Below are 23,227 nucleotides of genomic sequence, written 5' to 3' on the forward strand. Positions count from 1 at the left end.
CGTGCTCAGCTCGTCGAGAAAATGCGATTTAAGCAATAAGATTAAAAATGCACCTAAAACCTAAACCAAACGTTGCAGGTGCTTATTTCTTCATGCGCAGTGGTCAACGCGGCACTCTCTAGCTGCCAGGAGCACTTTTTACTACGCGCACCCAACCAGAGCGACGGGAGGAGCACATTTCAGAAAACGTGCTCAGCTCGTCGAGAGAATGCGATTTAAGCAATAAAATAAAAAAATGCACATAAAACCTAAACCAAACGTTGCAGGTGCTTATTTCTTCGTGCGCAGTGGTCAACGCGGCACTCCCTAGCTGCCAGGAGCACTTTTTACTGTGCGCACCCAACCAGAGCGACGGGAGGAGCACATTTCAGAAAACGTGCTCAGCTTGTCGAGAAAATGCGATTTAAGCAATAAAATTAAAAATGCACCTAAAACCTAAACCAAACGTTGCAGGTGCTTATTTCTTCTTGCGCAGTGGTCAACGCGGCACTCTCTAGCTGCCAGGACCACTTTTTACTATGCACGCCCAACCAGAGCGACGGGAGGAGCACATTTCAGAAAACGTGCTCAGCTCGTCGAGAAAATGCGATTTAAGCAATAAAATTAAAAATGCACCTAAAACCTAAACCAAACGTTGCAGGTGCTTATTCATTCATGCGCAGTGGTCAACGCGGCACTCCCGAGCTGCCAAGAGCACTTTTTACTGTGCGCACCCAACCAGAGCGACGGGAGGAGCACATTTCAGAAAACGTGCTCAGCTCGTCGAGAGAATGCAATTCAAGCAATAAAATTAAAAATGCACCTAAAACCTAAACCAAACGTTGCAGGTGCTTATTTCTTCGTGCGCAGTGGTCAACGCGGAACTCCCTAGCTGCCAGGAGCTCTTTTTACTGTGCTCACCCAACCAGAGCGACGGGAGGAGCACATTTCAGAAAACGTGCTCAGCTCGTCGAGAAAATGCGATTTAAGCAATAAAATTAAAAATGCAGCTAAAACCTAAACCAAACGTTGCAGGTGCTTATTTCTTCGTGCGTAGTGCTCAACGCGGCACTCCCTAGCTGCCAGGAGCACTTTTTACTGTGCGCACCCAACCAGAGTGACGGGAGGAGCACATTTCAGAAAACGTGCTCAGCTCGTCGAGAAAATGCGATTTAAGCAATAAAATTAAAAATGCACCTAAAACCTAAACCAAACGTTGCAGGTGCTTATTTCTTCATGCGCAGTGGTCAACGCGGCACTCTCTAGCTGCCAAGAGCACTTTTTACTGTGCGCACCCAACCAGAGTGACGGGAGGAGCACATTTCAGAAAACGTGCTCAGCTCGTCGAGAAAATGCGATTTAAGCAATAAGATTAAAAATGCACCTAAAACCTAAACCAAACGTTGCAGGTGCTTATTTCTTCATGCGCAGTGGTCAACACGGCACTCTCTAGCTGCCAGGAGCACTTTTTACTGTGTGCACCCAACCAGAGTGACGGGAGGAGCACATTTCAGAAAACGTGCTCAGCTCGTCGAGAAAATGCGATTTAAGCAATAAAATTAAAAATGCACCTAAAACCTAAACCAAACGTTGCAGGTGCTTATTTCTTCATGCGCAGTGGTCAACGCGGCACTCTCTAGCTGCCAAGAGCACTTTTTACTGTGCGCACCCAACCAGAGTGACGGGAGGAGCACATTTCAGAAAACGTGCTCAGCTCGTCGAGAAAATGCGATTTAAGCAATAAGATTAAAAATGCACCTAAAACCTAAACCAAACGTTGCAGGTGCTTATTTCTTCGTGCGCAGTGGTCAACGCGGAACTCCCTAGCTGCCAGGAGCTCTTTTTACTGTGCGCACCCAACCAGAGCGACGGGAGGAGCCCATTTCAGAAAACGTGCTCAGCTCGTCGAGAAAATGCGATTTAAGCAATAAAATTAAAAATGCACCTAAAACCTAAACCAAACGTTGCAGGTGCTTATTTCTTCGTGCGCAGTGCTCAACGCGGCACTGCCTAGCTGCCAGGAGCACTTTTTACTGTGCGCACCCAACCAGAGTGACGGGAGGAGCACATTTCAGAAAACGTGCTCAGCTCGTCGAGAAAATGCGATTTAAGCAATAAAATTAAAAATGCACCTAAAACCTAAACCAAACGTTGCAGTTGCTTATTTCTTCGTGCGCAGTGGGCAACGCGGCACTCCCTAGCTGCCAGGAGCTCTTTTTACTGTGCGCACCCAACCAGAGCGACGGGAGGAGCACATTTCAGAAAACGTGCTCAGCTTGTCGAGAAAATGCGATTTAAGCAATAAAATTAAAATGCACCTAAAACCTAAACCAAACGTTGCAGGTTCTTATTTTTTCTTGCGCAGTGGTCAACGCGGCACTCTCTAGCTGCCAGGAGCACTTTTTACTATGCGCGCCCAACCAGAGCGACGGGAGGAGCACATTTCAGAAAACGTGCTCAGCTCGTCGAGAAAATGCGATTTAAGCAATAAAATTAAAAATGCACCTAAAACCTAAACCAAACGTTGCAGGTGCTTATTTCTTCATGCGCAGTGGTCAACGCGGCACTCTCTAGCTGCCAAGAGCACTTTTTACTGTGCGCACCCAACCAGAGTGACGGGAGGAGCACATTTCAGAAAACGTGCTCAGCTCGTCGAGAAAATGCGATTTAAGCAATAAAATTAAAAATGCACCTAAAACCTAAACCAAACGTTGCAGGTGCTTATTTCTTCATGCGCAGTGGTCAACGCGGCACTCTCTAGCTGCCAAGAGCACTTTTTTACTGTGCGCACCCAACCAGAGTGACGGGAGGAGCACATTTCAGAAAACGTGCTCAGCTCGTCGAGAAAATGCGATTTAAGCAATAAGATTAAAAATGCACCTAAAACCTACACCAAACGTTGCAGGTGCTTATTTCTTCATGCGCAGTGGTCAACGCGGCACTCTCTAGCTGCCAGGAGCACTTTTTACTACGCGCACCCAACCAGAGCGACGGGAGGAGCACATTTCAGAAAACGTGCTCAGCTCGTCGAGAGAATGCGATTTAAGCAATAAAATTAAAAATGCACCTAAAACCTAAACCAAACGTTGCAGGTGCTTATTTCTTCGTGCGCAGTGGTCAACGCGGCACTCCCTAGCTGCCAGGAGCTCTTTTTACTGTGCGCACCCAACCAGAGCGACGGGAGGAGCACATTTCAGAAAACGTGCTCAGCTTGTCGAGAAAATGCGATTTAAGCAATAAAATTAAAAATGCACCTAAAACCTAAACCAAACGTTGCAGGTGCTTATTTCTTCATGCGTAGTGCTCAACGCGGCACTCCCTAGCTGCCAGGAGCACTTTTTACTGTGCGCACCCAACCAGAGTGACGGGAGGAGCACATTTCAGAAAACGTGCTCAGCTCGTCGAGAAAATGCGATTTAAGCAATAAAATTAAAAATGCACCTAAAACCTAAACCAAACGTTGCAGGTGCTTATTTCATCATGCGCAGTGGTCAACGCGGCACTCTCCAGCTGCCAAGAGCACTTTTTACTGTGCGCACCCAACCAGAGTGACGGGAGGAGCACATTTCAGAAAACGTGCTCAGCTCGTCGAGAAAATGCGATTTAAGCAATAAGATTAAAAATGCACCTAAAACCTAAACCAAACGTTGCAGGTGCTTATTTCTTCATGCGCAGTGGTCAACGCAGCACTCTCTAGCTGCCAGGAGCACTTTTTACTGTGTGCACCCAACCAGAGTGACGGGAGGAGCACATTTCAGAAAACGTGCTCAGCTCGTCGAGAAAATGCGATTTAAGCAATAAAATTAAAAATGCACCTAAAACCTAAACCAAACGTTGCAGGTGCTTATTTCTTCATGCGCAGTGGTCAACGCGGCACTCTCTAGCTGCCAAGAGCACTTTTTACTGTGCGCACCCAACCAGAGTGACGGGAGGAGCACATTTCAGAAAACGTGCTCAGCTCGTCGAGAAAATGCGATTTAAGCAATAAGATTAAAAATGCACCTAAAACCTAAACCAAACGTTGCAGGTGCTTATTTCTTCGTGCGCAGTGGTCAACGCGGAACTCCCTAGCTGCCAGGAGCTCTTTTTACTGTGCGGACCCAACCAGAGCGACGGGAGGAGCCCATTTCAGAAAACGTGCTCAGCTCGTCGAGAAAATGCGATTTAAGCAATAAAATTAAAAATGCACCTAAAACCTAAAACAAACGTTGCAGGTGCTTATTTCTTCGTGCGCAGTGCTCAACGCGGCACTCCCTAGCTGCCAGGAGCACTTTTTACTGTGCGCACCCAACCAGAGTGACGGGAGGAGCACATTTCAGAAAACGTGCTCAGCTCGTCGAGAAAATGCGATTTAAGCAATAAAATTAAAAATGCACCTAAAACCTAAACCAAACGTTGCAGGTGCTTATTTCTTCATGCGCAGTGGTCAACGCGGCACTCTCTAGCTGCCAAGAGCACTTTTTACTGTGCGCACCCAACCAGAGTGACGGGAGGAGCACATTTCAGAAAACGTGCTCAGCTCGTCGAGAAAATGCGATTTAAGCAATAAGATTAAAAATGCACCTAAAACCTAAACCAAACGTTGCAGGTGCTTATTTCTTCATGCGCAGTGGTCAACGCGGCACTCTCTAGCTGCCAGGAGCACTTTTTACTACGCGCACCCAACCAGAGCGACGGGAGGAGCACATTTCAGAAAACGTGCTCAGCTCGTCGAGAGAATGCGATTTAAGCAATAAAATTAAAAATGCACCTAAAACCTAAACCAAACGTTGCAGGTGCTTATTTCTTCGTGCGCAGTGGTCAACGCGGCACTCCCTAGCTGCCAGGAGCTCTTTTTACTGTGCGCACCCAACCAGAGCGACGGGAGGAGCACATTTCAGAAAACGTGCTCAGCTTGTCGAGAAAATGCGATTTAAGCAATAAAATTAAAAATGCACCTAAAACCTAAACCAAACGTTGCAGGTTCTTATTTCTTCTTGCGCAGTGGTCAACGCGGCACTCTCTAGCTGCCAGGAGCACTTTTTACTATGCGCGCCCAACCAGAGCGACGGGAGGAGCACATTTCAGAAAACGTGCTCAGCTCGTCGAGAAATTGCGATTTAAGCAATAAGATTAAAAATGCACCTAAAACCTAAACCAAACGTTGCAGGTGCTTATTTCTTCATGCGCAGTGGTCAACGCGGCACTCTCTAGCTGCCAGGAGCACTTTTTACTGTGCGCACCCAACCAGAGTGACGGGAGGAGCACATTTCAGAAAACGTGCTCAGCTCGTCGAGAAAATGCGATTTAAGCAATAAAATTAAAAATGCACCTAAAACCTAAACCAAACGTTGCAGGTGCTTATTTCTTCATGCGCAGTGGTCAACGCGGCAATCTCTAGCTGCCAAGAGCACTTTTTACTGTGCGCACCCAACCAGAGTGACGGGAGGAGCACATTTCAGAAAACGTGCTCAGCTCGTCGAGAAAATGCGATTTAAGCAATAAGATTAAAAATGCACCTAAAACCTAAACCAAACGTTGCAGGTGCTTATTTCTTCATGCGCAGTGGTCAACGCGGCACTCTCTAGCTGCCAGGAGCACTTTTTACTACGCGCACCCAACCAGAGCGACGGGAGGAGCACATTTCAGAAAACGTGCTCAGCTCGTCGAGAGAATGCGATTTAAGCAATAAAATTAAAAATGCACCTAAAACCTAAACCAAACGTTGCAGGTGCTTATTTCTTCGTGCGCAGTGGTCAACGCGGCACTCTCTAGCTGCCAAGAGCACTTTTTACTGTGCGCACCCAACCAGAGCGACGGGAGGAGCACATTTCAGAAAACGTGCTCAGCTCGTCGAGAGAATGCGATTCAAGCAATAAAATTAAAAATGCACCTAAAACCTAAACCAAACGTTGCAGGTGCTTATTTCTTCGTGCGCAGTGGTCAACGCGGCACTCCCTAGCTGCCAGGAGCTCTTTTTACTGTGCGCACCCAACCAGAGCGACGGGAGGAGCACATTTCAGAAAACGTGCTCAGCTCGTCGAGAAAATGCGATTTAAGCAATAAAATTAAAAATGCAGCTAAAACCTAAACCAAACGTTGCAGGTGCTTATTTCTTCGTGCGTAGTGCTCAACGCGGCACTCCCTAGCTGCCAGGAGCACTTTTTACTGTGCGCACCCAACCAGAGTGACGGGAGGAGCACATTTCAGAAAACGTGCTCAGCTCGTCGAGAAAATGCGATTTAAGCAATAAAATTAAAAATGCACCTAAAACCTAAACCAAACGTTGCAGGTGCTTATTTCTTCATGCGCAGTGGTCAACGCGGCACTCTCTAGCTGCCAAGAGCACTTTTTACTGTGCGCACCCAACCAGAGTGACGGGAGGAGCACATTTCAGAAAACGTGCTCAGCTCGTCGAGAAAATGCGATTTAAGCAATAAGATTAAAAATGCACCTAAAACCTAAACCAAACGTTGCAGGTGCTTATTTCTTCATGCGCAGTGGTCAACGCGGCACTCTCTAGCTGCCAGGAGCACTTTTTACTGTGTGCACCCAACCAGAGTGACGGGAGGAGCACATTTCAGAAAACGTGCTCAGCTCGTCGAGAAAATGCGATTTAAGCAATAAAATTAAAAATGCACCTAAAACCTAAACCAAACGTTGCAGGTGCTTATTTCTTCATGCGCAGTGGTCAACGCGGCACTCTCTAGCTGCCAAGAGCACTTTTTACTGTGCGCACCCAACCAGAGTGACGGGAGGAGCACATTTCAGAAAACGTGTTCAGCTCGTCGAGAAAATGCGATTTAAGCAATAAGATTAAAAATGCACCTAAAACCTAAACCAAACGTTGCAGGTGCTTATTTCTTCGTGCGCAGTGGTCAACGCGGAACTCCCTAGCTGCCAGGAGCTCTTTTTACTGTGCGCACCCAACCAGAGCGACGGGAGGAGCCCATTTCAGAAAACGTGCTCAGCTCGTCGAGAAAATGCGATTTAAGCAATAAAATTAAAAATGCACCTAAAACCTAAACCAAACGTTGCAGGTGCTTATTTCTCCGTGCGCAGTGCTCAACGCGGCACTCCCTAGCTGCCAGGAGCACTTTTTACTGTGCGCACCCAACCAGAGTGACGGGAGGAGCACATTTCAGAAAACGTGCTCAGCTCGTCGAGAAAATGCGATTTAAGCAATAAAATTAAAAATGCACCTAAAACCTAAACCAAACGTTGCAGTTGCTTATTTCTTCGTGCGCAGTGGTCAACGCGGCACTCCCTAGCTGCCAGGAGCTCTTTTTACTGTGCGCACCCAACCAGAGTGACGGGAGGAGCACATTTCAGAAAACGTGCTCAGCTCGTCGAGAAAATGCGATTTAAGCAATAAGATTAAAAATGCACCTAAAACCTAAACCAAACGTTGCAGGTGCTTATTTCTTCGTGCGCAGTGGTCAACGCGGAACTCCCTAGCTGCCAGGAGCTCTTTTTACTGTGCGCACCCAACCAGAGCGACGGGAGGAGCCCATTTCAGAAAACGTGCTCAGCTCGTCGAGAAAATGCGATTTAAGCAATAAAATTAAAAATGCACCTAAAACCTAAACCAAACGTTGCAGGTGCTTATTTCTTCGTGCGCAGTGCTCAACGCGGCACTCCCTAGCTGCCAGGAGCACTTTTTACTGTGCGCACCCAACCAGAGTGACGGGAGGAGCACATTTCAGAAAACGTGCTCAGCTCGTCGAGAAAATGCGATTTAAGCAATAAAATTAAAAATGCACCTAAAACCTAAACCAAACGTTGCAGGTGCTTATTTCTTCATGCGCAGTGGTCAACGCGGCACTCTCTAGCTGCCAAGAGCACTTTTTACTGTGCGCACCCAACCAGAGTGACCGGAGGAGCACATTTCAGAAAACGTGCTCAGCTCGTCGAGAAAATGCGATTTAAGCAATAAGATTAAAAATGCACCTAAAACCTAAACCAAACGTTGCAGGTGCTTATTTCTTCATGCGCAGTGGTCAACGCGGCACTCTCTAGCTGCCAGGAGCACTTTTTACTACGCGCACCCAACCAGAGCGACGGGAGGAGCACATTTCAGAAAACGTGCTCAGCTCGTCGAGAGAATGCAATTTAAGCAATAAAATTAAAAATGCACCTAAAACCTAAACCAAACGTTGCAGGTGCTTATTTCTTCGTGCGCAGTGGTCAACGCGGCACTCCCTAGCTGCCAGGAGCTCTTTTTACTGTACGCACCCAACCAGAGCGACGGGAGGAGCACATTTCAGAAAACGTGCTCAGCTTGTCGAGAAAATGCGATTTAAGCAATAAAATTAAAAATGCACCTAAAACCTAAACCAAACGTTGCAGGTTCTTATTTCTTCTTGCGCAGTGGTCAACGCGGCACTCTCTAGCTGCCAGGAGCACTTTTTACTATGCGCGCCCAACCAGAGCGACGGGAGGAGCACATTTCAGAAAACGTGCTCAGCTCGTCGAGAAATTGCGATTTAAGCAATAAGATTAAAAATGCACCTAAAACCTAAACCAAACGTTGCAGGTGCTTATTTCTTCATGCGCAGTGGTCAACGCAGCACTCTCTAGCTGCCAGGAGCACTTTTTACTGTGCGCACCCAACCAGAGTGACGGGAGGAGCACATTTCAGAAAACGTGCTCAGCTCGTCGAGAAAATGCGATTTAAGCAATAAAATTAAAAATGCACCTAAAACCTAAACCAAACGTTGCAGGTGCTTATTTCTTCATGCGCAGTGGTCAACGCGGCACTCTAGCTGCCAAGAGCACTTTTTACTGTGCGCACCCAACCAGAGTGACGGGAGGAGCACATTTCAGAAAACGTGCTCAGCTCGTCGAGAAAATGCGATTTAAGCAATAAGATTAAAAATGCACCTAAAACCTAAACCAAACGTTGCAGGTGCTTATTTCTTCATGCGCAGTGGTCAACGCGGCACTCTCTAGCTGCCAGGAGCACTTTTTACTACGCGCACCCAACCAGAGCGACGGGAGGAGCACATTTCAGAAAACGTGCTCAGCTCGTCGAGAGAATGCGATTTAAGCAATAAAATTAAAAATGCACCTAAAACCTAAACCAAACGTTGCAGGTGCTTATTTCTTCGTGCGCAGTGGTCAACGCGGCACTCTCTAGCTGCCAAGAGCACTTTTTACTGTGCGCACCCAACCAGAGCGACGGGAGGAGCACATTTCAGAAAACGTGCTCAGCTCGTCGAGAAAATGCGATTTAAGCAATAAAACTAAAAATGCACCTAAAACCTAAACCAAACGTTGCAGGTGCTTATTTCTTCATGCGCAGTGGTCAACGCGGCACTCTCTAGCTGCCAGGAGCACTTTTTACTATGCACGCCCAACCAGAGCGACGCGAGGACCACATTTCAGAAAACGTGCTCAGCTCGTCGAGAAAATGCGATTTAAGCAATAAAATTTAAAATGCACCTAAAACCTAAACCAAACGTTGCAGGTGCTTATTTCTTTGTGTGCAGTGGTCAACGCGGCACTTTTTAGCTGCCAAGAGCACTTTTTACTATGCGCACCCAACCAGAGTGACGGGAGGAGCACATTTCAGAAAACGTGCTCAGCTCGTCGAGAAAATGCGATTTAAGCAATAAAATTAAAAATGCACCTAAAACCTAAACCAAACGTTGCAGGTGGTTATTTCTTCATGCGCAGTGGTCAACGCGGCACTCTCTAGCTGCGAAGAGCACTTTTTACTGTGCACACCCAACCAGAGTGACGGGAGGAGCACATTTCAGAAAACGTGCTCAGCTCGTCGAGAAAATGCGATTTAAGCAATAAAATTAAAAATGCACCTAAAACCTAAACCAAACGTTGCAGGTGCTTATTTCTTCATGTGCAGTGGTCAACGCGGCACTCCCTAGCTGCCAGGAGCACTTTTTACTGTGCGCACCCAACCAGAGCGACGGGAGGAGCACATTTCAGAAAACGTGCTCAGCTTGTCGAGAAAATGCGATTTAAGCAATAAAATTAAAAATGCACCTAAAACCTAAACCAAACGTTGCAGGTGCTTATTTCTTCTTGCGCAGTGGTCAACGCGGCACTCTCTAGCTGCCAGGACCACTTTTTACTATGCACGCCCAACCAGAGCGACGGGAGGAGCACATTTCAGAAAACGTGCTCAGCTCGTCGAGAAAATGCGATTTAAGCAATAAAATTAAAAATGCACCTAAAACCTAAACCAAACGTTGCAGGTGCTTATTCATTCATGCGCAGTGGTCAACGCGGCACTCCCGAGCTGCCAAGAGCACTTTTTACTGTGCGCACCCAACCAGAGCGACGGGAGGAGCACATTTCAGAAAACGTGCTCAGCTCGTCGAGAGAATGCGATTCAAGCAATAAAATTAAAAATGCACCTAAAACCTAAACCAAACGTTGCAGGTGCTTATTTCTTCGTGCGCAGTGGTCAACGCGGAACTCCCTAGCTGCCAGGAGCTCTTTTTACTGTGCTCACCCAACCAGAGCGACGGGAGGAGCACATTTCAGAAAACGTGCTCAGCTCGTCGAGAAAATGCGATTTAAGCAATAAAATTAAAAATGCAGCTAAAACCTAAACCAAACGTTGCAGGTGCTTATTTCTTCGTGCGTAGTGCTCAACGCGGCACTCCCTAGCTGCCAGGAGCACTTTTTACTGTGCGCACCCAACCAGAGCGACGGGAGGAGCACATTTCAGAAAACGTGCTCAGCTTGTCGAGAAAATGCGATTTAAGCAATAAAATTAAAAATGCACCTAAAACCTAAACCAAACGTTGCAGGTGCTTATTTCTTCATGCGCAGTGGTCAACGCGGCACTCTCTAGCTGCCAAGAGCACTTTTTACTGTGCGCACCCAACCAGAGTGACGGGAGGAGCACATTTCAGAAAACGTGCTCAGCTCGTCGAGAAAATGCGATTTAAGCAATAAGATTAAAAATGCACCTAAAACCTAAACCAAACGTTGCAGGTGCTTATTTCTTCATGCGCAGTGGTCAACGCGGCACTCTCTAGCTGCCAGGAGCACTTTTTACTGTGTGCACCCAACCAGAGTGACGGGAGGAGCACATTTCAGAAAACGTGCTCAGCTCGTCGAGAAAATGCGATTTAAGCAATAAAATTAAAAATGCACCTAAAACCTAAACCAAACGTTGCAGGTGCTTATTTCTTCATGCGCAGTGGTCAACGCGGCACTCTCTAGCTGCCAAGAGCACTTTTTACTGTGCGCACCCAACCAGAGTGACGGGAGGAGCACATTTCAGAAAACGTGCTCAGCTCGTCGAGAAAATGCGATTTAAGCAATAAGATTAAAAATGCACCTAAAACCTAAACCAAACGTTGCAGGTGCTTATTTCTTCGTGCGCAGTGGTCAACGCGGAACTCCCTAGCTGCCAGGAGCTCTTTTTACTGTGCGCACCCAACCAGAGCGACGGGAGGAGCCCATTTCAGAAAACGTGCTCAGCTCGTCGAGAAAATGCGATTTAAGCAATAAAATTAAAAATGCACCTAAAACCTAAACCAAACGTTGCAGGTGGTTATTTCTTCGTGCGCAGTGCTCAACGCGGCACTCCCTAGCTGCCAGGAGCACTTTTTACTGTGCGCACCCAACCAGAGTGACGGGAGGAGCACATTTCAGAAAACGTGCTCAGCTCGTCGAGAAAATGCGATTTAAGCAATAAAATTAAAAATGCACCTAAAACCTAAACCAAACGTTGCGGTTGCTTATTTCTTCGTGCGCAGTGGTCAACGCGGCACTCCCTAGCTGCCAGGAGCTCTTTTTACTGTGCGCACCCAACCAGAGCGACGGGAGGAGCACATTTCAGAAAACGTGCTCAGCTTGTCGAGAAAATGCGATTTAAGCAATAGAATTAAAAATGCACCTAAAACCTAAACCAAACGTTGCAGGTTCTTATTTTTTCTTGCGCAGTGGTCAACGCGGCACTCTCTAGCTGCCAGGAGCACTTTTTACTATGCGCGCCCAACCAGAGCGACGGGAGGAGCACATTTCAGAAAACGTGCTCAGCTCGTCGAGAAAATGCGATTTAAGCAATAAAATTAAAAATGCACCTAAAACCTAAACCAAACGTTGCAGGTGCTTATTTCTTCATGCGCAGTGGTCAACGCGGCACTCTCTAGCTGCCAAGAGCACTTTTTACTGTGCGCACCCAACCAGAGTGACGGGAGGAGCACATTTCAGAAAACGTGCTCAGCTCGTCGAGAAAATGCGATTTAAGCAATAAAATTAAAAATGCACCTAAAACCTAAACCAAACGTTGCAGATGCTTATTTCTTCATGCGCAGTGGTCAACGCGGCACTCTCTAGCTGCCAAGAGCACTTTTTACTGTGCGCACCCAACCAGAGTGACGGGAGGAGCACATTTCAGAAAACGTGCTCAGCTCGTCGAGAAAATGCGATTTAAGCAATAAGATTAAAAATGCACCTAAAACCTAAACCAAACGTTGCAGGTGCTTATTTCTTCGTGCGCAGTGGTCAACGCGGAACTCCCTAGCTGCCAGGAGCTCTTTTTACTGTGCGCACCCAACCAGAGCGACGGGAGGAGCCCATTTCAGAAAACGTGCTCAGCTCGTCGAGAAAATGCGATTTAAGCAATAAAATTAAAAATGCACCTAAAACCTAAACCAAACGTTGCAGGTGCTTATTTCTTCGTGCGCAGTGGTCAACGCGGCACTCTCTAGCTGCCAGGAGCACTTTTTACTACGCGCACCCAACCAGAGCGACGGGAGGAGCACATTTCAGAAAACGTGCTCAGCTCGTCGAGAGAATGCGATTTAAGCAATAAAATTAAAAATGCACCTAAAACCTAAACCAAACGTTGCAGGTGCTTATTTCTTCGTGCGCAGTGGTCAACGCGGCACTCCCTAGCTGCCAGGAGCTCTTTTTACTGTGCGCACCCAACCAGAGCGACGGGAGGAGCACATTTCAGAAAACGTGCTCAGCTTGTCGAGAAAATGCGATTTAAGCAATAAAATTAAAAATGCACCTAAAACCTAAACCAAACGTTGCGGGTTCTTATTTCTTCTTGCGCAGTGGTCAACGCGGCACTCTCTAGCTGCCAGGAGCACTTTTTACTATGCGCGCCCAACCAGAGCGACGGGAGGAGCACATTTCAGAAAACGTGCTCAGCTCGTCGAGAAATTGCGATTTAAGCAATAAGATTAAAAATGCACCTAAAACCTAAACCAAACGTTGCAGGTGCTTATTTCTTCATGCGCAGTGGTCAACGCGGCACTCTCTAGCTGCCAGGAGCACTTTTTACTGTGCGCACCCAACCAGAGTGACGGGAGGAGCACATTTCAGAAAACGTGCTCAGCTCGTCGAGAAAATGCGATTTAAGCAATAAAATTAAAAATGCACCTAAAACCTAAACCAAACGTTGCAGGTGCTTATTTCTTCATGCGCAGTGGTCAACGCGGCAATCTCTAGCTGCCAAGAGCACTTTTTACTGTGCGCACCCAACCAGAGTGACGGGAGGAGCACATTTCAGAAAACGTGCTCAGCTCGTCGAGAAAATGCGATTTAAGCAATAAGATTAAAAATGCACCTAAAACCTAAACCAAACGTTGCAGGTGCTTATTTCTTCATGCGCAGTGGTCAACGCGGCACTCTCTAGCTGCCAGGAGCACTTTTTACTACGCGCACCCAACCAGAGCGACGGGAGGAGCACATTTCAGAAAACGTGCTCAGCTCGTCGAGAAAATGCGATTTAAGCAATAAAATTAAAAATGCACCTAAAACCTAAACCAAACGTTGCAGGTGCTTATTTCTTCGTGCGCAGTGGTCAACGCGGAACTCCCTAGCTGCCAGGAGCTGTTTTTACTGTGCGCACCAAACCAGAGCGACGGGAGGAGCCCATTTCAGAAAACGTGCTCAGCTCGTCGAGAAAATGCGATTTAAGCAATAAAATTAAAAATGCACCTAAAACCTAAACCAAACGTTGCAGGTGCTTATTTCTTCGTGCGCAGTGCTCAACGCGGCACTCCCTAGCTGCCAGGAGCACTTTTTACTGTGCGCACCCAACCAGAGTGACGGGAGGAGCACATTTCAGAAAACGTGCTCAGCTCGTCGAGAAAATGCGATTTAAGCAATAAAATTAAAAATGCACCTAAAACCTAAACCAAACGTTGCAGGTGCTTATTTCTTCATGCGCAGTGGTCAACGCGGCACTCCCTAGCTGCCAGGAGCACTTTTTACTGTGCGCACCCAACCAGAGTGACGGGAGGAGCACATTTTAGAAAACGTGCTCAGCTCGTCGAGAAAATGCGATTTAAGCAATAAAATTAAAAATGCACCTAAAACCTAAACACAACGTTGCAGGTGCTTATTTCTTCATGCGCAGTGGTCAACGCGGCACTCTCTAGCTGCCAAGAGCACTTTTTACTGTGCGCACCCAACCAGAGTGACGGGAGGAGCACATTTCAGAAAACGTGCTCAGCTCGTCGAGAAAATGCGATTTAAGCAATAAGATTAAAAATGCACCTAAAACCTAAACCAAACGTTGCAGGTGCTTATTTCTTCATGCGCAGTGGTCAACGCGGCACTCTCTAGCTGCCAGGAGCACTTTTTACTGTGTGCACCCAACCAGAGTGACGGGAGGAGCACATTTCAGAAAACGTGCTCAGCTCGTCGAGAAAATTCGATTTAAGCAATAAAATTAAAAATGCACCTAAAAGCTAAACCAAACGTTGCAGGTGCTTATTTCTTCATGCGCAGTGGTCAACGCGGCACTCTCTAGCTGCCAGGAGCTTTTCTTACTGTGCGCACCCAACCAGAGCGACGGGAGGAGCACATTTCAGAAAACGTGCTCAGCTTGTCGAGAAAATGCGATTTAAGCAATAAAATTAAAAATGCACCTAAAACCTAAACCAAACGTTGCAGGTGCTTATTTCTTCATGCGTAGTGGTCAACGCGGCACTCCCTAGCTGCCAGGAGCACTTTTTACTGTGCGCACCCAACCAGAGTGACGGGAGGAGCACATTTCAGAAAACGTGCTCAGCTCGTCGAGAAAATGCGATTTAAGCAATAAAATTAAAAATGCACCTAAAACCTAAACCAAACGTTGCAGGTGCTTATTTCATCATGCGCAGTGGTCAACGCGGCACTCTCTAGCTGCCAAGAGCACTTTTTACTGTGCGCACCCAACCAGAGTGACGGGAGGAGCACATTTCAGAAAACGTGCTCAGCTCGTCGAGAAAATGCGATTTAAGCAATAAGATTAAAAATGCACCTAAAACCTAAACCAAACGTTGCAGGTGCTTATTTCTTCATGCGCAGTGGTCAACGCGGCACTCTCTAGCTGCCAGGAGCACTTTTTACTGTGTGCACCCAACCAGAGTGACGGGAGGAGCACATTTCAGAAAACGTGCTCAGCTCGTCGAGAAAATGCGATTTAAGCAATAAAATTAAAAATGCACCTAAAACCTAAACCAAACGTTGCAGGTGCTTATTTCTTCATGCGCAGTGGTCAACGCGGCACTCTCTAGCTGCCAAGAGCACTTTTTACTGTGCGCACCCAACCAGAGTGACGGGAGGAGCACATTTCAGAAAACGTGCTCAGCTCGTCGAGAAAATGCGATTTAAGCAATAAGATTAAAAATGCACCTAAAACCTAAACCAAACGTTGCAGGTGCTTATTTCTTCGTGCGCAGTGGTCAACGCGGAACTCCCTAGCTGCCAGGAGCTCTTTTTACTGTGCGCACCCAACCAGAGCGACGGGAGGAGCCCATTTCAGAAAACGTGCTCAGCTCGTCGAGAAAATGCGATTTAAGCAATAAAATTAAAAATGCACCTAAAACCTAAAACAAACGTTGCAGGTGCTTATTTCTTCGTGCGCAGTGCTCAACGCGGCACTCCCTAGCTGCCAGGAGCACTTTTTACTGTGCGCACCCAACCAGAGTGACGGGAGGAGCACATTTCAGAAAACGTGCTCAGCTCGTCGAGAAAATGCGATTTAAGCAATAAAATTAAAAATGCACCTAAAACCTAAACCAAACGTTGCAGGTGCTTATTTCTTCATGCGCAGTGGTCAACGCGGCACTCTCTAGCTGCCAAGAGCACTTTTTACTGTGCGCACCCAACCAGAGTGACGGGAGGAGCACATTTCAGAAAACGTGCTCAGCTCGTCGAGAAAATGCGATTTAAGCAATAAGATTAAAAATGCACCTAAAACCTAAACCAAACGTTGCAGGTGCTTATTTCTTCATGCGCAGTGGTCAACGCGGCACTCTCTAGCTGCCAGGAGCACTTTTTACTACGCGCACCCAACCAGAGCGACGGGAGGAGCACATTTCAGAAAACGTGCTCAGCTCGTCGAGAGAATGCGATTTAAGCAATAAAATTAAAAATGCACCTAAAACCTAAACCAAACGTTGCAGGTGCTTATTTCTTCGTGCGCAGTGGTCAACGCGGCACTCCCTAGCTGCCAGGAGCTCTTTTTACTGTGCGCACCCAACCAGAGCGACGGGAGGAGCACATTTCAGAAAACGTGCTCAGCTTGTCGAGAAAATGCGATTTAAGCAATAAAATTAAAAATGCACCTAAAACCTAAACCAAACGTTGCAGGTTCTTATTTCTTCTTGCGCAGTGGTCAACGCGGCACTCTCTAGCTGCCAGGAGCACTTTTTACTATGCGCGCCCAACCAGAGCGACGGGAGGAGCACATTTCAGAAAACGTGCTCAGCTCGTCGAGAAATTGCGATTTAAGCAATAAGATTAAAAATGCACCTAAAACCTAAACCAAACGTTGCAGGTGCTTATTTCTTCATGCGCAGTGGTCAACGCGGCACTCTCTAGCTGCCAGGAGCACTTTTTACTGTGCGCACCCAACCAGAGTGACGGGAGGAGCACATTTCAGAAAACGTGCTCAGCTCGTCGAGAAAATGCGATTTAAGCAATAAAATTAAAAATGCACCTAAAACCTAAACCAAACGTTGCAGGTGCTTATTTCTTCATGCGCAGTGGTCAACGCGGCAATCTCTAGCTGCCAAGAGCACTTTTTACTGTGCGCACCCAACCAGAGTGACGGGAGGAGCACATTTCAGAAAACGTGCTCAGCTCGTCGAGAAAATGCGATTTAAGCAATAAGATTAAAAATGCACCTAAAACCTAAACCAAACGTTGCAGGTGCTTATTTCTTCATGCACAGTGGTCAACGCGGCACTCTCTAGCTGCCAGGAGCACTTTTTACTACGCGCACCCAACCAGAGCGACGGGAGGAGCACATTTCAGAAAACGTGCTCAGCTCGTCGAGAGAATGCGATTTAAGCAATAAAATTAAAAATGCACCTAAAACCTAAACCAAACGTTGCAGGTGCTTATTTCTTCGTGCGCAGTGGTCAACGCGGCACTCTCTAGCTGCCAAGAGCACTTTTTACTGTGCGCACCCAACCAGAGCGACGGGAGGAGCACATTTCAGAAAACGTGCTCAGCTCGTCGAGAGAATGCGATTCAAGCAATAAAATTAAAAATGCACCTAAAACCTAAACCAAACGTTGCAGGTGCTTATTTCTTCGTGCGCAGTGGTCAACGCGGCACTCCCTAGCTGCCAGGAGCTCTTTTTACTGTGCGCACCCAACCAGAGCGACGGGAGGAGCACATTTCAGAAAACGTGCTCAGCTCGTCGAGAAAATGCGATTTAAGCAATAAAATTAAAAATGCAGCTAAAACCTAAACCAAACGTTGCAGGTGCTTATTTCTTCGTGCGTAGTGCTCAACGCGGCACTCCCTAGCTGCCAGGAGCACTTTTTACTGTGCGCACCCAACCAGAGTGACGGGAGGAGCACATTTCAGAAAACGTGCTCAGCTCGTCGAGAAAATGCGATTTAAGCAATAAAATTAAAAATGCACCTAAAACCTAAACCAAACGTTGCAGGTGCTTATTTCTTCATGCGCAGTGGTCAACGCGGCACTCTCTAGCTGCCAGGAGCACTTTTTACTACGCGCACCCAACCAGAGCGACGGGAGGAGCACATTTCAGAAAACGTGCTCAGCTCGTCGAGAGAATGCGATTTAAGCAATAAAATTAAAAATGCACCTAAAACCTAAACCAAACGTTGCAGGTGCTTATTTCTTCGTGCGCAGTGCTCAACGCGGCACTCTCTAGCTGCCAGGAGCACTTTTTACTATGCACGCCCAACCAGAGCGACGCGAGGACCACATTTCAGAAAACGTGCTCAGCTCGTCGAGAAAATGCGATTGAAGCAATAAAATTTAAAATGCACCTAAAACCTAAACCAAACGTTGCAGGTGCTTATTTCTTTGTGTGCAGTGGTCAACGCGGCACTTTTTAGCTGCCAAGAGCACTTTTTACTATGCGCACCCAACCAGAGTGACGGGAGGAGCACATTTCAGAAAACGTGCTCAGCTCGTCGAGAAAATGCGATTTAAGCAATAAAATTAAAAATGCACCTAAAACCTAAACCAAACGTTGCAGGTGGTTATTTCTTCATGCGCAGTGGTCAACGCGGCACTCTCTAGCTGCGAAGAGCACTTTTTACTGTGCACACCCAACCAGAGTGACGGGAGGAGCACATTTCAGAAAACGTGCTCAGCTCGTCGAGAAAATGCGATTTAAGCAATAAAATTAAAAATGCACCTAAAACCTAAACCAAACGTTGCAGGTGCTTATTTCTTCATGTGCAGTGGTCAACGCGGCACTCCCTAGCTGCCAGGAGCACTTTTTACTGTGCGCACCCAACCAGAGCGACGGGAGGAGCACATTTCAGAAAACGTGCTCAGCTTGTCGAGAAAATGCGATTTAAGCAATAAAATTAAAAATGCACCTAAAACCTAAACCAAACGTTGCAGGTGCTTATTTCTTCTTGCGCAGTGGTCAACGCGGCACTCTCTAGCTGCCAGGACCACTTTTTACTATGCACGCCCAACCAGAGCGACGGGAGGAGCACATTTCAGAAAACGTGCTCAGCTCGTCGAGAAAATGCGATTTAAGCAATAAAATTAAAAATGCAGCTAAAACCTAAACCAAACGTTGCAGGTGCTTATTTCTTCGTGCGTAATGCTCAACGCGGCACTCCCTAGCTGCCAGGAGCACTTTTTACTGTGCGCACCCAACCAGAGCGACGGGAGGAGCACATTTCAGAAAACGTGCTCAGCTCGTCGAGAAAATGCGATTTAAGCAATAAAATTAAAAATGCACCTAAAACCTAAACCAAACGTTGCAGGTGCTTATTTCTTCATGCGCAGTGGTCAACGCGGCACTCTCTAGCTGCCAAGAGCACTTTTTACTGTGCGCACCCAACCAGAGTGACGGGAGGAGCACATTTCAGAAAACGTGCTCAGCTCGTCGAGAAAATGCGATTTAAGCAATAAGATTAAAAATGCACCTAAAACCTAAACCAAACGTTGCAGGTGCTTATTTCTTCATGCGCAGTGGTCAACGCGGCACTCTCTAGCTGCCAGGAGCACTTTTTACTGTGTGCACCCAACCAGAGTGACGGGAGGAGCACATTTCAGAAAACGTGCTCAGCTCGTCGAGAAAATGCGATTTAAGCAATAAAATTAAAAATGCACCTAAAACCTAAACCAAACGTTGCAGGTGCTTATTTCTTCATGCGCAGTGGTCAACGCGGCACTCTCTAGCTGCCAAGAGCACTTTTTACTGTGCGCACCCAACCAGAGTGACGGGAGGAGCACATTTCAGAAAACGTGCTCAGCTCGTCGAGAAAATGCGATTTAAGCAATAAGATTAAAAATGCACCTAAAACCTAAACCAAACGTTGCAGGTGCTTATTTCTTCGTGCGCAGTGGTCAACGCGGAACTCCCTAGCTGCCAGGAGCTCTTTTTACTGTGCGCACCCAACCAGAGCGACGGGAGGAGCCCATTTCAGAAAACGTGCTCAGCTCGTCGAGAAAATGCGATTTAAGCAATAAAATTAAAAATGCACCTAAAACCTAAACCAAACGTTGCAGGTGCTTATTTCTTCGTGCGCAGTGCTCAACGCGGCACTCCCTAGCTGCCAGGAGCACTTTTTACTGTGCGCACCCAACCAGAGTGACGTGAGGAGCACATTTCAGAAAACGTGCTCAGCTCGTCGAGAAAATGCGATTTAAGCAATAAAATTAAAAATGCACCTAAAACCTAAACCAAACGTTGCAGGTGCTTATTTCTTCATGCGCAGTGGTCAACGCGGCACTCTCTAGCTGCCAAGAGCACTTTTTACTGTGCGCACCCAACCAGAGTGACGGGAGGAGCACATTTCAGAAAACGTGCTCAGCTCGTCGAGAAAATGCGATTTAAGCAATAAGATTAAAAATGCACCTAAAACCTACACCAAACGTTGCAGGTGCTTATTTCTTCATGCGCAGTGGTCAACGCGGCACTCTCTAGCTGCCAGGAGCACTTTTTACTACGCGCACCCAACCAGAGCGACGGGAGGAGCACATTTCAGAAAACGTGCTCAGCTCGTCGAGAAAATGCGATTTAAGCAATAAAATTAAAAATGCACCTAAAACCTAAACCAAACGTTGCAGGTGCTTATTTCTTCGTGCGCAGTGGTCAACGCGGCACTCCCTAGCTGCCAGGAGCTCTTTTTACTGTGCGCACCCAACCAGAGCGACGGGAGGAGCACATTTCAGAAAACGTGCTCAGCTTGTCGAGAAAATGCGATTTAAGCAATAAAATTAAAAATGCACCTAAAACCTAAACCAAACGTTGCAGGTGCTTATTTCTTCATGCGCAGTGGTCAACGCGGCACTCTCTAGCTGCCAAGAGCACTTTTTACTGTGCGCACCCAACCTGAGTGACGGGAGGAGCACATTTCAGAAAACGTGCTCAGCTCGTCGAGAAAATGCGATTTAAGCAATAAGATTAAAAATGCACCTAAAACCTAAACCAAACGTTGCAGGTGCTTATTTCTTCATGCGCAGTGGTCAACGCGGCACTCTCTAGCTGCCAGGAGCACTTTTTACTGTGTGCACCCAACCAGAGTGACGGGAGGAGCACATTTCAGAAAACGTGCTCAGCTCGTCGAGAAAATGCGATTTAAGCAATAAAACTAAAAATGCACCTAAAACCTAAACCAAACGTTGCAGGTGCTTATTTCTTCATGCGCAGTGGTCAACGCGGCACTCTCTAGCTGCCAGGAGCTCTTTTTACTGTGCGCACCCAACCACAGCGACGGGAGGAGCACATTTCAGAAAACGTGCTCAGCTTGTCGAGAAAATGCGATTTAAGCAATAAAATAAAAAAATGCACCTAAAACCTAAACCAAACGTTGCAGGTGCTTATTTCTTCGTGCGCAGTGGTCAACGCGGCACTCCCTAGCTGCCAGGAGCACTTTTTACTGTGCGCACCCAACCAGAGCGACGGGAGGAACACATTTCAGAAAACGTGCTCAGCTTGTCGAGAAAATGCGATTTAAGCAATAAAATTAAAAATGCACCTAAAACCTAAACCAAACGTTGCAGGTGCTTATTTCTTCTTGCGCAGTGGTCAACGCGGCACTCTCTAGCTGCCAGGACCACTTTTTACTATGCACGCCCAACCAGAGCGACGGGAGGAGCACATTTCAGAAAACGTGCTCAGCTCGTCGAGAAAATGCGATTTAAGCAATAAAATTAAAAATGCACCTAAAACCTAAACCAAACGTTGCAGGTGCTTATTCATTCATGCGCAGTGGTCAACGCGGCACTCTCTAGCTGCCAGGAGCACTTTTTACTATGCGCGCCCAACCAGAGCGACGGGAGGAGCACATTTCAGAAAACGTGCTCAGCTCGTCGAGAGAATGCGATTTAAGCAATAAAATAAAAAAATGCACCTAAAACCTAAACCAAACGTTGCAGGTGCTTATTTCTTCGTGCGCAGTGGTCAACGCGGCACTCCCTAGCTGCCAGGAGCACTTTTTACTGTGCGCACCCAACCAGAGCGACGGGAGGAGCACATTTCAGAAAACGCGCTCAGCTTGTCGAGAAAATGCGATTTAAGCAATAAAATTAAAAATGCACCTAAAACCTAAACCAAACGTTGCAGGTTCTTATTTCTTCTTGCGCAGTGGTCAACGCGGCACTCTCTAGCTGCCAGGAGCACTTTTTACTATGCGCGCCCAACCAGAGCGACGGGAGGAGCACATTTCAGAAAATGTGCTCAGCTCGTCGAGAGAATGCGATTTAAGCAATAAAATAGAAAAATGCACCTAAAACCTAAACCAAACGTTGCAGGTGCTTATTTCTTCGTGCGCAGTGGTCAACGCGGCACTCCCTAGCTGCCAGGAGCACTTTTTACTGTGCGCACCCAACCAGAGCGACGGGAGGAGCACATTTCAGAAAACGTGCTCAGCTTGTCGAGAAAATGCGATTTAAGCAATAAAATTAAAAATGCACCTAAAACCTAAACCAAACGTTGCAGGTGCTTATTTCTTCTTGCGCAGTGGTCAACGCGGCACTCTCTAGCTTCCAGGAGCACTTTTTACTATGCACGCCCAACCAGAGCGACGCGAGGAGCACATTTCAGAAAACGTGCTCAGCTCGTCGAGAAAATGCGATTTAAGCAATAAAATTTAAAATGCACCTAAAACCTAAACCAAACGTTGCAGGTGCTTATTTCTTTGTGTGCAGTGGTCAACGCGGCACTTTTTAGCTGCCAAGAGCACTTTTTACTATGCGCACCCAACCAGAGTGACGGGAGGAGCACATTTCAGAAAACGTGCTCAGCTCGTCGAGAAAATGCGATTTAAGCAATAAAATTAAAAATGCACCTAAAACCTAAACCAAACGTTGCAGGTGGTTATTTCTTCATGCGCAGTGGTCAACGCGGCACTCTCTAGCTGCGAAGAGCACTTTTTACTGTGCACACCCAACCAGAGTGACGGGAGGAGCACATTTCAGAAAACGTGCTCAGCTCGTCGAGAAAATGCGATTTAAGCAATAAAATTAAAAATGCACCTAAAACCTAAACCAAACGTTGCAGGTGCTTATTTCTTCATGTGCAGTGGTCAACGCGGCACTCCCTAGCTGCCAAGAGCACTTTTTACTATGCGCACCCAACCAGAGTGACGGGAGGAGCACATTTCAGAAAACGTGCTCAGCTCGTCGAGAAAACGCGATTTAAGCAATAAGATTAAAAATGCACCTAAAACCTAAATCAAACGTTGCAGGTGCTTATTTCTTCATGCGCAGTGGTCAACGCGGCACTCTCTAGCTGCCAGGAGCACTTTTTACTGTGCGCACCCAACCAGAGTGACGGGAGGAGCACATTTCAGAAAACGTGCTCAGCTCGTCGAGAAAATGCGATTTAAGCCAT

Source organism: Syngnathus floridae, chromosome 11, assembly GCF_059516105.1.
Source record: "Syngnathus floridae isolate MCC-2025c chromosome 11, RoL_Sflo_1.0, whole genome shotgun sequence".
Classification (NCBI taxonomy): Eukaryota; Metazoa; Chordata; class Actinopteri; order Syngnathiformes; family Syngnathidae; genus Syngnathus; species Syngnathus floridae.